This window comes from Dipodomys ordii, unplaced genomic scaffold (assembly GCF_000151885.1).
Source record: "Dipodomys ordii isolate 6190 unplaced genomic scaffold, Dord_2.0 Scaffold7, whole genome shotgun sequence".
Taxonomy (NCBI): domain Eukaryota; kingdom Metazoa; phylum Chordata; class Mammalia; order Rodentia; family Heteromyidae; genus Dipodomys; species Dipodomys ordii.
The window spans coordinates 14410886-14427578 of NW_012267223.1; positions in this window are offsets into that span (position 1 = coordinate 14410886).

Here is a 16693-nt window from a genome sequence, read left to right on the forward strand (position 1 = left end):
TTAATCAGCTCTGGAGTTAGATAAAAGTGTGTTCACTGGGACAAAAACGGACCTCAAAAATGTATTTCTAGTCCTTTGTGCTGATATGTTTTTTCCCAAATCTCTCAAAATTAGGCTGGATGTGATAGTGCAAATCTGTAATCCTACCCACTCAGAACCTCAGCTGTAGGAGGATTGCAGTCAGAGATTGATCAGGACCAAAATGTCAGCCTGAGACTCAATATGAAAAATGAACTAAAAGTAAAAGAACTGGAGTTGTATTTCAAGTGCCTCACAAGCCGGAGGCCCTTTGTGAAAGCAGAACTCTTTCCCAGTAAGTTTGTTTGAACTGTACCTCCTTCACGAATGCTACAATTCACCACCGTCGTTAGTTACCAGGGAAGGAAAAGCAGGAGCAAGGAGGAGGAGGAGTGACCAAAACACTGAAGGGTATATGAACAGAGTGACTGGATTGGCTCCGTGGTCCTGGATTCTAGAAGGTTGCTGGCTTGTCTTGTTGACCTTTATTTTTGCTCATGCATCGAGTTAAGCTGCAATCACCATATATAGTTGTATCTGCTCACGTGGATACTTGTGAATACCTGGGGTTGTATAATACAAATTATGCTGCCTGCTCTCAACCTCTCAGAGGTAACCTGCGTAGACAAATCTCTGCTGCTTTAGTATTTCATATCCTAGTTCTAGTGTTGCCCTTGATCATTTTCATAACTTGGTGGAGGTTCAAAAAAAAAAAACCAAAACAACAAAAACCCAGTAACAAAACAGAACAAAACCTCAATGTGTTGTAACTACTTAAAACAGTGTGAGAGAGAATCACCCTGCTTTCCCTTTGGAGGATAATTTAGGTTAGGCTTTCCTCCTGGACCCACAGAAAGGACAGCTGTGGAAAACTGATGAGTGGATTTTGTACTTGGCCAGGCTAAAGGCTGGGAGAGCCTGAGATGCTTCAGCAATGAGTGTGCTGATTAGTTGAGCTTTTGACTTGACATATGCTGCTGCTTAGTTGCAAGGCCTACTGGGAGCAGAGTGGCGCTATCTGGAAAAATACTGCAAGGCTGTGAAGGAGTCAAGAAGTCTCCCAAGACCCTTGTTCTTGCAGCTACTCAGTTACCTGTGGAGGGCTTTCAGCTGAGTCCCCTCCAGAAAGACTGTGAAGGAAGGTATTCCAGCAAGCTGGGGGAACACATGACCAGACCCATGAGCATTAAGACTCTTTCATTTCTGGGGGGAGAAGAACGTAATTGCGCTGTTTAAATGTAAGCAGGACTTAGAGCATAATGAGTTCCTGTCATAATGAATGATAAAGCTGAGCATAATTCTCTGGATATCTTCTTAAAAAAAGAGGATCAGCCTCTTTATAATTTGGATACATTTGTTAGCCAAGCAGAGTCCTGGTTTTCTGGGTATTATATAATTTTGAATGGATACAATGGAATGAGAAACATACCTTTTTACATTAGCACACATTAATTATACAAAGGTTTTGTTGTACAAAGGGGTGTTATTTCCATACATACATGTAATATACTTTGATCAAATTTATCCTTCTGTTATTTTCTGATCTGTCCCTTACTTTAAGCAATTGTAATGGGTTTCATTATTTTATTTTCATACCTGCATATAAAGCATTTAAATTATTTTTATTCTACCCATCACCATCTTCTCCCTGTTTCTCCTCCTACTCTCCTGTTTTCCTCTTAAGTTTTCCCCATTTTACACTCACAACATTCAACTTTTAGGCTGGTTTTGCATATGAAAACAAACATATTTGTCTTTTTCAGCCTGGCTTATTTATTTTACACCCCAGTTCTTTCCATTTATTTTTGCAAACAGCATTTTTCTTTCTTTCTTTTTTCTTCTTTATTCTCTTGGATTTCATTCCGATCCTTATATAAACCCTCCTTAATTTTATTGATCATTCTCACATCCTTTTTAGATCCTTCTTTTTTTAAATTTCATCGACTCCACTCCATCCTGTCTTTGGCTGTGGCATTTCTGAGTTTTTGAGCAGTCACATTGTCTTCTTTGTTTTTTAAACGCATTTCTTGTGTTGTTGCATGGAGGATTGCCCATCTGAAATCAATCATTTGCTTGGAACTTGTAGTCCTACCCGTGTCTTTAAGTCGAGGCATTCTCCTTGTTAAGTCAGGACAGGGCTGAGGTGCTGTTTGTCATGACCCGAGTGTTTGCCTTCGTGTTCAGGGTACCACCATGGCTCTCCAGCAATGGTCTGATGGAGGAAAACGAGCTAGGGTCTTTTGCAGAAGTGTCAGTTGTCGACGGCTGCGGTGCGTTCACACCGGAAGCTTCCTTTGTGCTCTGCAGTCATGGCAAGCTGCAGGAAGCTATACAAGCCTGCGGGCACCGCAGGTCCCAGCTCCATCCGTAGTCAGTTTGTTTCCGCAGGACCAGCAAGCATCCGACACTAACGTGGATCTCTGCATGGGCTAGAGAATTTGAGGAACACCAGCCCCGAGTTCTCTGTGGGTAGGCAGCAGACGGAGAGACCTGGCGCTCTGCCTTCTGGTCACAAAGATCCCATCCATCCATTCACCCACTTCCCTGTAGTGGAGGCTGGGGTGGGGGTGGGAATCACAGGGTTCGGAGGGCCTGGACTCAGCCCGGAGGGAAACACATGTTGACATGTTGTTCTGCCCCATGTCTCAGCGCTTTCAGACCCAGGCTAGTAATTCACTCCTGGTGGTTGGGAGAAGGCTGTGGAAATCATGTGAGCGCTGGTTTTATTCGTGGGGGATAAATGAAACAGAAAAGTGTCTGCTTTTCCTGAATTGGAGGAGGCAAAGATTTTTTTTGCCATGAAACCCCTTAAGATAATTTGTAAACTAGAAAGAGCCAGAAAAAACGAGTCCAAACCATAGTTCGGAAGGATTCTAAGTTTTTAAATTTAATTTTATGGGCAAGGTGATTTACAGAGGGGCTGCAGTTACATACATGAGGTGTAATGGGTACATTTTCTTGTTGAACATTGTAACCCCCTCCCTCCTCTTTCCCAAAACAATATTTCCACGCCTGCAGAAATAGAGCTGAACATGGAAGACAAATCAAGGATCAGACTATCTAGGAAGAGAAGGAAAGGTAACCAAAGCATAGGATGCTCGGTCGAGGAAACAAGAATCACTACTTGTGGATGACAAGGCCACTGAAGTATGAGTGTTTGTCAGAGGCATTGAGAACTGTGCCTGGCCTAGGCTGGCTTACGTCGCACAAGTTGAAGAACATGATTGTTTTTTTGCCTTTATCAGTTTTCTTTGCACTTCTGCAAGGAGCTTTCTGCAGGGGTTTATTGTGTTTTTAATAGTGAAAAATTATGCTGCAAGGCTTTTTTGTTTGTTTGTTTTTGTGGAAAGGAGTATGTTACTACATGGACATAATCCGTAGAAGACTATAAGTGTTTGTTGAAGTAAACAATCTAAATTTCTAGCACAAGGTAAATTATTATTATCCATTTGATGTACTTCTCCCAAAGCAGTGAAACTATCCTATTCATTTGGAATGCTTTCAACGGAAGCAATAGGAATGTGAACATCTCAGAATGTGAGTTCATTTATTCTCCTACAATAAGAAGTAAAGAGGCAGATGGGGCATGTGAATTCTTTCAAAGGCTTAGTGGTCTTTCATAGTTGTTGTCTCTGAAATTTTTAAGCCTTTTCTCACTGATACACAGAATAGTCTCTGAAGGCCTAAGCAGAATATCTGGGTTCGAAGCAGGAAGAAAGGAGAAGAGGCCAGCTGGCAATGTTTGCCTCTCTCCTTTCTTCCCACTCTGTAGTTTCTCTTAAGGTTCAGTGCTAGAAGTTGAATAGGGCAATCTGCACTTGCCAGTGTCTGGATTTAGGCTGAGTGAGGCAGAGGAGGATTGCCAAGGGGTGGTGGACATGAGCAGAGAAACATCGAGAAAGGACTTACAGGTCTGAATTTGTTAGTTTGCAAATTTGTTAGTTTGTCCAAGTTCAGCCATTTGCATCTATTAGAATTGGATGGAGGCAGCCAGAAAAGTTTTTGAGGCTGTCAAAACATAATATAACCCAGCACCAGTGGCATATGCCTGTAATCCTAGCTACTCAGGAGGCTGGGATCTGAGGATCATGGTTTGAAGCTAGCCAGGGCAGAAAAACCTGTGAGACTCTTATCTCCAATTAACCACCAAAAGCCAGAGGTAGAGCTATGGTTCAAATGATAGAGTACTCACCTTGAGCACCAAAGCTCAGAGACAGGGCCCAGACCCTGAGTTTAAAGCACTAGGACTTGCACACCTCACACACACACAAAAAACAACAAAACAACCACCACCACCACCACCACCCTAAACCCTCTAATAATATACTGAAAATAAAATTACATCTGCAATATATAGTATTACTTCATGTTTGTACGATGCAGAGCTTGGTCTGATTCTGTGATCCTTATTTCTCCTCACTCCAATTCTAGGAGTCTACTCTGAGTTTCTTTCTAATTAAGTGTTTAGTGTGACAAGAGGAAATTGAGTTTAACATAAAGTTGCCTTGCCACAAAGACTCGGGTAATTAAGACATCTTCATTATCTTGGCACAACCTTTTTAGCTAGCTATATTTTGCCTTAATTATGGTAATGATAACAGAGTCCGTGAACGCCTCACCTTTCCATTAAGCACTTCCAAATGTTTTATGCAGAAGCACAGAGATTCTTACAGGGTGATAGGTATGTGCTCTTTGCAGGACCAGGCTTATCATTTGATTGAATCACAAACTTTTTTTGAGTTAAAGGTGAAGACCAGGTACAGAAACATTAGCAATTAATGTAATATATGCCATTATGAAAGCCTTCCCAAACTGTGGTTGCTAACTTTCTCATCATGGCTTGGCGGTTTTGCAGATCTCCCATGAATACTTGCTGGAGGTCAAGTATCAATTGCCTTTTACTTTTCTATGTGTTGAAGAGTATGAAAGTGTTTTTAAATTTTAGATGCAGAAAAAAAATGTACTTTTTGGTCTAAGTTCTATGTGCTTTTTTTTTAAACAAATGCATAGAGCTCTGTATCCAGTACTGTAGTCATAAGACAGAATAATTATTTACCCCTATTTCCCTATAGTTCCTCTTTATAGTCATACTCCTTCACCATGCCCCGAATCTTGATGAACATAGACTGTTTTCTGTGCCTATTATTTGAATGTTATATTACAAAATACATTATGACCATTTGGAGCATGTTTTCGTAGCGAAATGCATTTGATACCAGGCAGAGGTGGCTTGCGACTGAAATTCTAACTATTCAGTAGGTTGAGATCTGAGGATCAAGACCTGGGAAGAAAGTTTTTGTGACATTTATCTACAGTTTAATCAGCAGACAGCTAGAAGTGGAGCTGTGGCTCCAGTGGTAGAACTCTAATCTTGAGAAACAAGCTAGGGGACAGCTTCTTGGCCCTGGGTTCAAGTCTCAATACCAGCACAAAGAAATGCAGTTGACAGTCATCCCTCTTGTATGAATTAACAGTTCATTCCTTGTAAAAAAAAAAAAAAACTAGCACATATTAATTGTACAAAGGGTTTCCTTGTGACAGTTCCATATATGCACAAAATGTACATTGATCACATTCAAACTCTTTAATACATTAGTTGGGTGGCTTCATATGGCTTTAAAAATTATTCGTAATTTCAGAGACAACACAGTTATTTCCAGTGTTTGAGGATCATTCATAAAGTTCCCACAGACATTGGTAGGTAAATTTTTGTGTGAATGTAGGTTTTCACACTTTTTATTATTAATTTATTGTTATTATAGAGGTGATATACAAAGGGATTACGATTATATGAGTCAGGTAATGAGTACATTTCCTTTCGTATAGTGTTTTCTGTTTCCTCATACTTTCCCAGTCCCTCCCTCCCATCTCCACCCACGAGTTATATAGTTAACTTTCATTGTTGTCTAGTGATCTCTACTGCTGCACTTTTTCACCCTTTTACCCTTGAGTTCTATACCTTCCCTCCAACCCTTTGGAAGATAAATACTTGAATGCACCATAGATAAGGAAAAGGAAAACGCAAAAAAACAAAACAGAGGTTTTCTTGTTTCCATATCTTGGAGTTCATTTTGATATGTATATAATTTTATATAATTATGAATAGCACTTAGGCATTGGGCCTTTGTGCTTCTCTCCTAAGAGTATTGTCTTTTGGTCTCACTGTAAATGAATATCTAGAATCTTGTATAATTTGTCATATCCCAGTGCATTTTAGATGTATTTCTGCATATCAGAGAGAACATGCACCATTTGTCTCTTTGAGGTTGGCTTACATCACTTAACACAATTTGTTCTAATTCTATCTATTTCCCTGAAAATGGTATTATTTATTCTTTATAATGGCTGTGTAAAATTCCACTGTGTGTAGTTACTACATTGCTGGATCCACTCATCTATTGTGGTGGGTATCTGGGCTGTTTCCATATCCCAGCTATTATGAATAGTGTGGAAATGAACATGTGCATGCATAGCCTGTCTCATGATATTGAGGGTACCCAGGAGTGGTATGTGGCAGTAATTCTGATCTTTCCTCATTTATTTTATTTTATTTTTATTGTGAGACTACCATACAGAGGAGTTACAATTACATGGGCAAGATAACAAGTACATTTCTTATTAAGCATTGTTGCTTCCTTTTTGTTTCCCCTTCCCATCCTTTCCCGTACTCCTCCCTCCCTCCACCTGATCCTTCCCCCACCCCCCACCCCCCACCAAAGTTGTGAAGTTCATTTTTCGACATAATGACTTATACATCTCATTGTTGCAATGGGTCCACCTGTATCCCTATTTAAACGATTTGTTTTTCCCCTTCCCCTCCACAAATTATACCATCAAATCAGTGAAAGCAATTATACCATGGGGGAGGTACATACAAAGCAACATAGAAATAATCTTATAAATATGTTAGAAACAATTGCATGAAAGGAACAAAAAACATGTGAATACTTATCTTGGGGTTCTATATAGCTCCTTCTTTGGTTTTGCTGCATTTAAAATTAATTCCTTGTTTTTAAAGTCCAGAGTTTTCACTATGATGTGTCTGGAAATATTGCTTCTTGGATCCTGTATACTGTGAGTTCTGTAAGCCTCTGCCACATTGGTGAGATTTTCTTTTGAGATTGAGGAAGTTTTCTGTTACTTTCTTGAATAGATTTTCAATGCCTGTAGTTTTGAAATCTTCTCCCTCATTTATCCCAACTATATGAAAGTTTGATCTTTTTTTTGCTTTATCTGCCAATTATTGGATTTCCATTTGGAAATGTTGTGTTTTGTCCATGTCTGACTTTTTTTTCTAATTCCTCTGTTTTCTTCCTCAAATCCTGATATTCTATTTTCTATTTCATTTATTCTATTGGTTATATTTTCAATTGTGGTTGACAATAGGAAAACTGAACCTTTTATGTTTCTAAGTTTTTGGTGAAGTCAGTTCTCAAGGTGCTAATTTAGTCTTTTAATGAGGTGTGTAGCATTTCTATCTCTCCATATGTTTAGGGGGGACTTGTTTTTTTTGTCATTTCCTCCTTTCATTCTTTTATTTGTTTTTGGAGATTCCCTTAGTTCATTAGCCAGTTTTCTCATCATTACTTTAATGTTCTTTGGTTTTCTTATTTTTTTATGAGATCTTCTGCTCTGTGGCACCTATGGTTTTCTTATTTTTTTTTAAAAAAAATTAATTTTATTGTCAAGGTGATGTACCGAGGAGTTACAGTTACATATGTAAGGTAGTGAGTACATTTCTTGTTGAACTTGTTACTCCCTCTCTCATTTTTCTCCCACTTTCCTCCCCCAACACCCCCTCCCAAGTTGTACAGTTCATTTCCAACATACTGTCTTGTGAGAATCACTGTTGCATTGGTTCCCCCTTTGTCCTTTGTCTCATTTTTTTGTTCCCTTTCCCTTCCCTAATTCAGATAAACATATATGCAAGAACACTTTTCTTTTTTTTTATGTACTATGTGATTTCTTTTTTCTTTTGTGTTTTTTCCCCCTCTATGGTTTATCCCTGTTGTCACTGTATTTGATTTTGTTATCCTGGTTTTCTTATTTTTAACTAAATATCTCACAGTGAGATGAGTAGGTTGTGTGATAAGTTAATTTTTAATGATGAGAAACTGCAAAGTTATTTTTCAAAGTTGCAGCATCATTTTAGAGTTCTGCTAGTAGTACAAGAAGTTTTCATTTGTTCCACAATTCCACACCACGTTCTCAGCTTTTTATATCTGAGCCATTCGCATGCATCTCTTTATATTTCAATTGCATTACTTATTTATTGTAGGCTTATTTGTCATCCACCTATCTTCTTCAGTGAAGTATCCATTTGGATCTCGTGCTCATTTTAATTTTTTATTTATTTTTATTTTATTTTATCTTTTGTACCAGTATTGGGGCTTGAAGTCAGGCCTTTACACTCTGAAATTGGCCTCTTCTTGATCCTCTCCTTTAGTTCTGGCTTTGCTGGTTAATTGGAGATGAGTCTCATAACACTTTTTTGGGGCGGGGGGGGGTGGGGGGAGGTCCGGTCGTGGGGCCTGAACTCTGGGCCTGGGCGCTGTCCCTCAGCTCTTCAGCTCAAGGCTAGCGCTCTACCCCTTGAGCTACAGGGCCACTTCCGGCTTTTTTCTTTTTGCTTATGTGGTGCTGAGAAATGGAACCTAGGGCCTCAGGCATGCAAGGCAAGCGCTCTACCACTGAGCCACCTTCCCAGCCCGAGTCTCATAACTTTTATCTACCCATACTAACTTTGAATCATGATCATCAGATCTTAGCTTTTTGAGTAGCTAAGATTATATACATAAGTCATGGATGACTATTTTTTTATGCGCTTAGGGTTTTTTTTGGGGGGTCCGGTCGTGTGGCCTGAACTCTGGGCCTGGACGCTGTCCCTCAGCTCTTCAGCTCAAGGCTAGTGCTCTACCACTTGAGCCACAATGCTACTTCTGGCTTTTTTCTTTTTGCTTATGTGGTGCTGAGGAATCGAACCCAGGGCCTCATACATGCAAGGCAAGCACTGAGCCACCTTCCCAGCCCAACGCTTAGATTTTTTTTAAAGGTTGAATTTGGAAATTTCTTTTTTTAAAAAATTTGTCTATAAGCCCTTCAGCAGATATGTGATTTGGAAATATTTTCTCCAAATCTGCAACTTCTATTTTTACTCAGTTTCAAAGGCAAAGGTTTTAAAAATTATGATAAAGTTCAGTTTGTTTAGAATTCTATTTTATGGATCATTTTTTGGTGTCACATCTACAAACTGATTGCTCATCTGAGATCGCAAAGATCTCTAGCATGTAGTTTTGTGTATGTTTTCTGTTTGGATTTTTTAAATTTAATTTTTGGTATGAAGGTAAAATTAAAGTGGCAACTCAGGCTTTATATATATAGATGTCCAATATCTCTAGAATTTTTGTCATTACTAAGAAAGTTTTGCCAAATATCAGTGAGTGATTTGAGTACAGCTCCCCATTCTGTCCTGTCCATCTGGTCACCCTCTCATGAGTACCACACTGTTTTAATTATCATAGCCTTACAATGAGTCTTGGAGGTAAATAATGTGTCTTTTAACTTTGTTCTTTCTCAGAATCAATTGATTTTTTTTAACCTTTCTTTTCTCATATAAATGTGACGGTGTGCCCTTTTGACTCTTGAAGATGTTCTACTGTTGTGTGACTGAAATTTTCTGATTAGAAATCAACCTTGATTTGACTCATTTTCCTATTTGATTTTTTACAAGACAACATTTTCCTCTGGATGCATTCACGATTTCGTTTAGTTTTGGCAGTACCAGGGTTTGAACTCAGGGCCTCCTGCTTGCTTCGCTTGCTTGCTTGCTTACCTGGCACCTTACCACTTACAGCATACCTCCGGACTGGCATTTTTTGGTTGTTTGGAGATGGAGATCTCGCTGACTTTTTCTGTCTAGTCTGGCTTCAAACTGTAGTCCTTCAAATCTCAGCCTCATGAGTCTCTGGGATGACAGGCATGAACCACCATTGCCTGGAAAGACTTTTTCTTAAGAGTGATATGATTACTGGTTAGCTGTGTAGCTGAGTGTAGTAAAGTGCTTGTCCAGGATGCACAAAATCCTGAATTAGATCTACAGCATCTTTTAAAAGAAGAACAGAAGAAAAGAGGAAGTAGTAAGATACTGAAGGTGAAACATTTTACCAGGACTCATTCTGAAGGAGGGTCATGTACTGGTTGTTCACAGAATAGCCCTGAGAACCGGTGATTTCTGGCAAAGTTCCTTTGCTTCAAACTTTAATGAGACTTCTGAACCTTCTCCCAGACCTATGTGTATCTTTGCTTATAATTTTTTGTTTAGCAGAGCCCTGCAAGGTCAGTTTTACAAACACATCCCTCAACGTCTGATTCCTCATCATCCATCATTCTGTAGATGATGTCTGATAACCCTCTTGAATCTTTAGTAAGAATTCTACTAGTATAGAGTAGAAAAGTCTCTTCTACCCCTGATGATTTATCTGATTAATTTCCTAGCCATAGACTCCCAACTCTGCTCCTTGCCATTAACTCCAACTACCTCTTGTTACATGCAGTGTTAAGACCAATGTTTTTCTCCCACTGCAAAATATCATTTCTGCGGTTGTATCTGTATCTATCATGATACTAGTGGAGTCTAGTCTTCGTAAAGATGCTTCATTGAGTAATTTTTGACACCTCTTTAACTTCCTTTCATGACCCTTAAACTTTTCTCCTTGTGTGCCTACATTGCCCCTTCCTGTTCCCTGCCTTGCTGGAGGAGAGAGGTCCTCCTATCTTAGTTTCTCTTTCCAGAATGATGGGTTTCCTTTGTGTGAGCTCATATTTCCACACAAATTAGGGGTGCCCTCTGCTTGGTGTGGCAAGAGAGAAAGTAAGTAATAGTCATTTCCTCTACATGCTTTGGATCAACAATATCCTTGTCCCCATTATCTCTGGCTAAGAAGATGGTTTTGTTCTCAGGCAGTAAGATGCCCATACAATCATTATCACTGCTGGAATGGTCTAGCTCTGTGATCTGAGCTGTGTTAGGGCAAGTCTCAGAAAGAAGAAAGTGAAAAGTAGAAACAGAGAGAGAACAATCAGGGAAAAAAAGAAGATAAGGATGTTTTCACATGTCTTCGGTCTTTAGGATCCTCTTTCTTAGTCTTTTGGTCTGAAAAAGGATGTTTCATTCAGTGATTTTGCTGTCAAAACCACTGTGCAACTCCACATTTGGCTGCCTGTGGGAAAAAGGAAAGAACAGAATGATGAACTCAACACGGCCCTGTCTATGAAATTTTCTGATGTTTTTACCTTTCAAAATTGTCAGACTTGGCTCTTTTTGTATTCTGTCCAGAATTCTCGCTGCAAGCAGCAAGAGAGAGGTTGCACAGTGAACATTGGCACCCCAGAAGTGATTTTAAAGGTGAAAACCCATTCCTAATGATGGATAAAATCCAGAAAGATTACTCAATAGGTGGCTCATTTAATAGAGTCCAGGAACCAGTACTTTTAATTATATCTCTGGAGACAAATTATTCAATATTGGGCTAGTTTTGGAAAATCTAGGTGTATTTTTTTAAACCAACGCTATCTTTCTGTGTGTGTATGTGATCAGTGCTGGGACTTGATCACAGGCCCTTGCTTTCTTGTATATATATATATATATATATATGTTTTTTTGCTCAGAGCTAGTATTCTGTTACTTGAGCCCTAGTCTAGCTTTTTGCTGGTTCATTGGAGATGAGAATTTTATAGACTTTCCTTCCTGGCTGGTTTTGAACTGCCATCCTTAGATCTCAGCTCCGGAGCAGGTAGAATTACAGATGTAAGCCACTGTTGCTCAGTTTACCAGCACTTTCTGATCTTAAAATTAGATGGCTTGTCTCTTTCCTTTGCTTTCATAACACAGTGACTTCCTTTTTGGTTCTTAGAACACTGGATAGGAATCATCTGTTTCCTTGTCTTTCTCCCACATTGAATCCTTTGATTCTTTCAAAAAGGATAAGTTGTGGCTTATTCTCCAAGATGTTTTGAGCATCTAGTGATAATAGCTGGCATTTGATGGGCACTGCAGAATCACTAATTGAACAAATGGAAGAACTAAATAAAATGTGGAGACTTAATACTCAGAATTTCTAAATATAGGTAACGACATGCACGCAAAGGCTGTCATCACCCAGACATGTATTATTACCCAGACATCATAAAGCCAAGCTATACTTTGAGATTTAAATGCTAACTCCAGTCTAATATGTTTCTGTAGATTTTTGCTGATTCCCAGCAACTACTGTTCACAAGGTGACCTTCCATATTGAACTTTTGATTCAATGACAGCTTAGCCTCCTAAGACTCTTCTTTCTGCTGCTGCACAGGGATTCAAGCATGACACTTATGGTTTGGATTAAAAAAATCATTCTTCAAGTCCTGCAATATTCGTGTGTGGTGTGGTGTGGTGTGTGTGTGTGTGTGTGTGTGTGTGTGTGTGTATAGATTGGAAGACTGGAGAGGTCTAAAATAATGGATAATAACCACCTTCAAAGAAAAGAAAAACCTAGATGCTTTTGAAAGTCTACTGACCACATCATCATCATCATCATCATCATCATCTTTCTCTCTTTCTTTCTCTCCCTCCCTCCCTCTCTCTGTCACACACACACTCTCTTTCTCTCTCTCTCTCTCTCTCCCTCTCTCCCTGTCCATGTAACTTCTCTCCCATATGATATGGAATAATTTTTCATTACACTCTTGTTCCCAGTTTTAATGTACTTCTGTGAATTTCAAGGGTCATTAATATATTCTCTTACAACAAAGACCAAGCTAACCATTTTGTTCAATACAAGTTGCAGAGTCTAAAATCTGAAGATTTTAAGTTTCCATGCTATCACCATGGTTCATGCCTGTGATCCCAGCTGCTTGGGAAGTGGGACTGGCAGAAGGATGGTTTGAAGCCACCCTAAGCAAAAAGCTGGTGTGACCCGTCACAAATCAACAAGCTGAGTGTGGTGATATATGACTGTAATACCAACTCTGAGGAAGGCAAAACGTGGAAGGAAAATAGTTTGAGGCTGGCCTGGACAAAAAAGTGTGAGACTGTATATGAAAAACAGAACAGGAAAGGGGGAAGCGTGGTTCAATTTGTAGAGCTTCTGCCTGGCAAACATAGGGCTCTGAATTCAAACATCAGTGCTACCAGAATTTAAAAAATAATCTGTTTTTTTCTCTTCAATCTACAGCAATGTATATTTTGTCTGCTATGATTAAGCAATATTGTTGACCTTTTATTCCTTATACCTCCTCAAAACACAGACGTTAAAGTCAACTTACAATCTTAAATGGCAGTTTATTTATCCTGCCCTTAATATATTGACTATGCAACTACCTTAATCCATTAATTGTCTGACATGGGTTAAGATGCCTTTCCAGTCCATGTACATGTATTGTCTTATACTGTGCTTGTATTGTCTTATTCTTAAACTGATTTATCTGTCTTACTTAACATGATGCCATTAATACTTCCTGTGATTTTCTGTAGTGCTTATCATTATGGTTGCTTGATAACATTTTAGCAGTAAAGTATTATTCCATTAACTTTTAAGTGCCATCATTTACATAGACATTTAGATTGTTTTCAAATATTTCCTGTTATAGGTATCAGTACCGAACCTCACAGATACAGTTTTTTTTTTTTTTAAAATGTTGTTTTCTTTTGTTCTGTTCTTTCTTTAGGATTCATTTCCTTTTGTCCTAAGAACAAATTAGTATAGTATTGTAGAGTGGGATAATATGGCAAAGTTCATGTCATATTATTATTTTCAGTGTGAAAATTCATTCTTGAAGAATTTAGTAGCTATAAATGATCCTCTGAAGGTTAATTTTGTATTTTTACTGCTAATAAAGTTGGATTATTTCCAGCAATGAGAGGGCAGGCAGATGATGACCGGTACCAGAAACACCACAAATGTCTATGGCAGAGGCTTATAACGTACAGAGCCTGGAGACATTAAATTTTATAGAAGGTTTTCTGTCGTGTCAACAGTGGTCTGGCACCAGAACTCTTATACTTGTTGTCATTTTGATATGTCATTTTGGTTGGAAGTGAACTGTTGCTAGGACCTGGGGGTACAGGGAAACCTCAGGTGTCATCTTTGACCAGGAGGATGGTGATACCTGTCAATCAAAGTGACATCCATGCTGTGGCAGCTCTCCAGACTCCTCATGCTGCCAGTCTGTAGATTTCCCCTATGGGACAGATGACCTTCTCTGAAATATTTATTAGCATCTCAGAAAATAAATCTGACTTTCCAGTAGCATTTATAGTTTTTGTAAGTATCAGGGCAAAGGCTATCTTACATCGTGTTCTGGAAAATGATCGTAAATTCAACACAAAGGAATTAACATAGAGCCTGGACAAGAAATCCCATTATAGGAGAGTCAAGTTTACAGGCTTTTATTTACATGCTAGCCTAGGAACATGACCTCTCTGGGTGATAAGAGACAGGCAGACACTTGTTCATAACCCATCAATTAAAACCAAATTTATGAGTAGAAAAAAGAAATAATGACTGAAAATGTTCAAGAATTATGAGACAAGATTTGAGTAGTGTGTTCTGCAGCTCTTGCTTTTGGCTATCACTAATAAATCTCTGCTGCCCAATTGCTAACTGAGCCCAGGAAACTGACTGATGATAAGATATCTCCTTTGCATTAACAGTCTGAATGGCATAGCAAAATGTCACTTTACTGAAGATTAGATGTGGGCTGGGGGTCAAAACAGCAAATGCACATTTAACTCCACACAAAGTCCCCCTACTTTTAATACTGCTTTCTATTAGGGCTGAATTCTAGTTGCTTCCCTCAGGCTGAACTGGAACTCTTGGCCTTAGTAGAAGAAAAGATTGCAGGGAAGAGGAAGCTGAAGAGTCTCTGTGATGCTTGGCTCTCAAAACTCATTTCCACAGCAGGGCGCCAGTGGTTCACATCTGAAATCTTAGCTATTGGGGAGGCTGAACTCTGAGGATTGTAGTTCAAAGCCAACCTGGTCAGGAAAGTCTGAGTCTGAGCCCTAGTCCTAGCACAAACAAACTTCCTCCAGCCACAATTATACAAAAAGTATGCCATTGGCACTGAGGTGGACAGGGATTTGTAAACAGGCTAAATGACATTTAAGAAGGCGAAATCTTAGTATCTAGTTAAATCTCACCTTGCATCATAAACCCAAATGAAAGCTATTCAATTTTAATGTAATAAAGCTTTTACCAATTACTTCTAAACTGCAATAAAGTCTGTAGGATACACACAATATAGGATATGGTGTATTCTCTGCCTTCTGCATAGATGGGATTATAGGAATGAGCTACCATTCCAGGCTCTAATATATATACTTCGACAAAATGTTTTAAGTGAGTATAATATTAAGAGAGAAGTATACAGTTCAATGTTTCCTAAGTTCCTACAAACTTGAAAATAGTTTATTTGGAGAAGGGCAGGTGTGGGAAGTCGTCCATGAATAGGATATGCATTTACTCATAGCACTAGAGGGAAATTATGTGTTATGATACCAACCCAAGTGTATGTCAATGAATTTCATGTAGATGGAGTAAAGACTGCCCTTGGCCTGTTTTAAGGCCTTCTACATATAATAATTTCTTTTAGTGGATTCAAGCCTACTCTATTATTAGAACAAATTGACCAGAGGGAAAAGGAATTAGTTACCTCTAATCACAAGATCTCAGTATAATTTCTTTAGATACCAGTGCATAGGCTCAGACTGTGCTTCTATTTTCATTTCTGATTCTACCTTATTATCTTCTGTAAAGGTTTCGGGACTTATTATTGTTATTATTGTCAGTCATAGGGCTTGAACTCAGGGCCTGAGAACTGTCCCAGAGCTCTTTTCCTCAAGGCTAATGATCTACCGCTTTGAGCCACAGCGTCAATTCTAGTTTTTTGGTGGTTAATTGGAGATAAGAGTCTCATGGACTTTCCTGCCCAGGCTGGCTTTGAATCACAATCCTCCTATCTCAGCCTCCTGAGTAGGTAGGATTACACTGGTGAGCCACCAGTTTCCCCGCAGTAGCTAATACTTTTATCTTAGTTTATCTATTAGAGTTCTACCTCTGACGGTTCAGAGGTTTGTCACCCTGTCAGTTATACACAAAACATACTAATCATATTTACCTGATTAGATTTCAAGATGTTCTTTGCTCATCCTTTGCTCAGTGCTGTTCATGTGTAGGTATGCTGCTTTGTGAAACTACTATTTTTTTTAATACCGTTCCTAGGGTTTGAACTCAGGGCCTCCTGTTTTCCCTTAGCTTTTTCACTCAACGATGGCATGCTACCACTTGAACCTTACTTATCTCTACTTCTGACTTGCTGGCTTATTGGAGAAAAGATTCTCTTGAGGTTTAGTCTGCTGGGACTGGCTTTGAATTGTACTTCTCTGCCTCCTGAGTAGCTAGGATCATAGGTGTGAGCTACCAACACTCAGCTATGATACTAACTTTTGATTTGAATTGAGGTAGTAGAGTATACTTTCTTTCTTTCTTTCTTTCTTTCTTTCTTTCTTTCTTTCTTTCTTTCCCTTCCTTCCTTCCTTTCTTTCTCTTCCTTCCTTCCCTTCCTTCCTTCCTTCCTTCCTTCCTTCCTTTCTTCCTTTTTTTTTGTCTTTAATACATATTTTTTTAAATCTGGG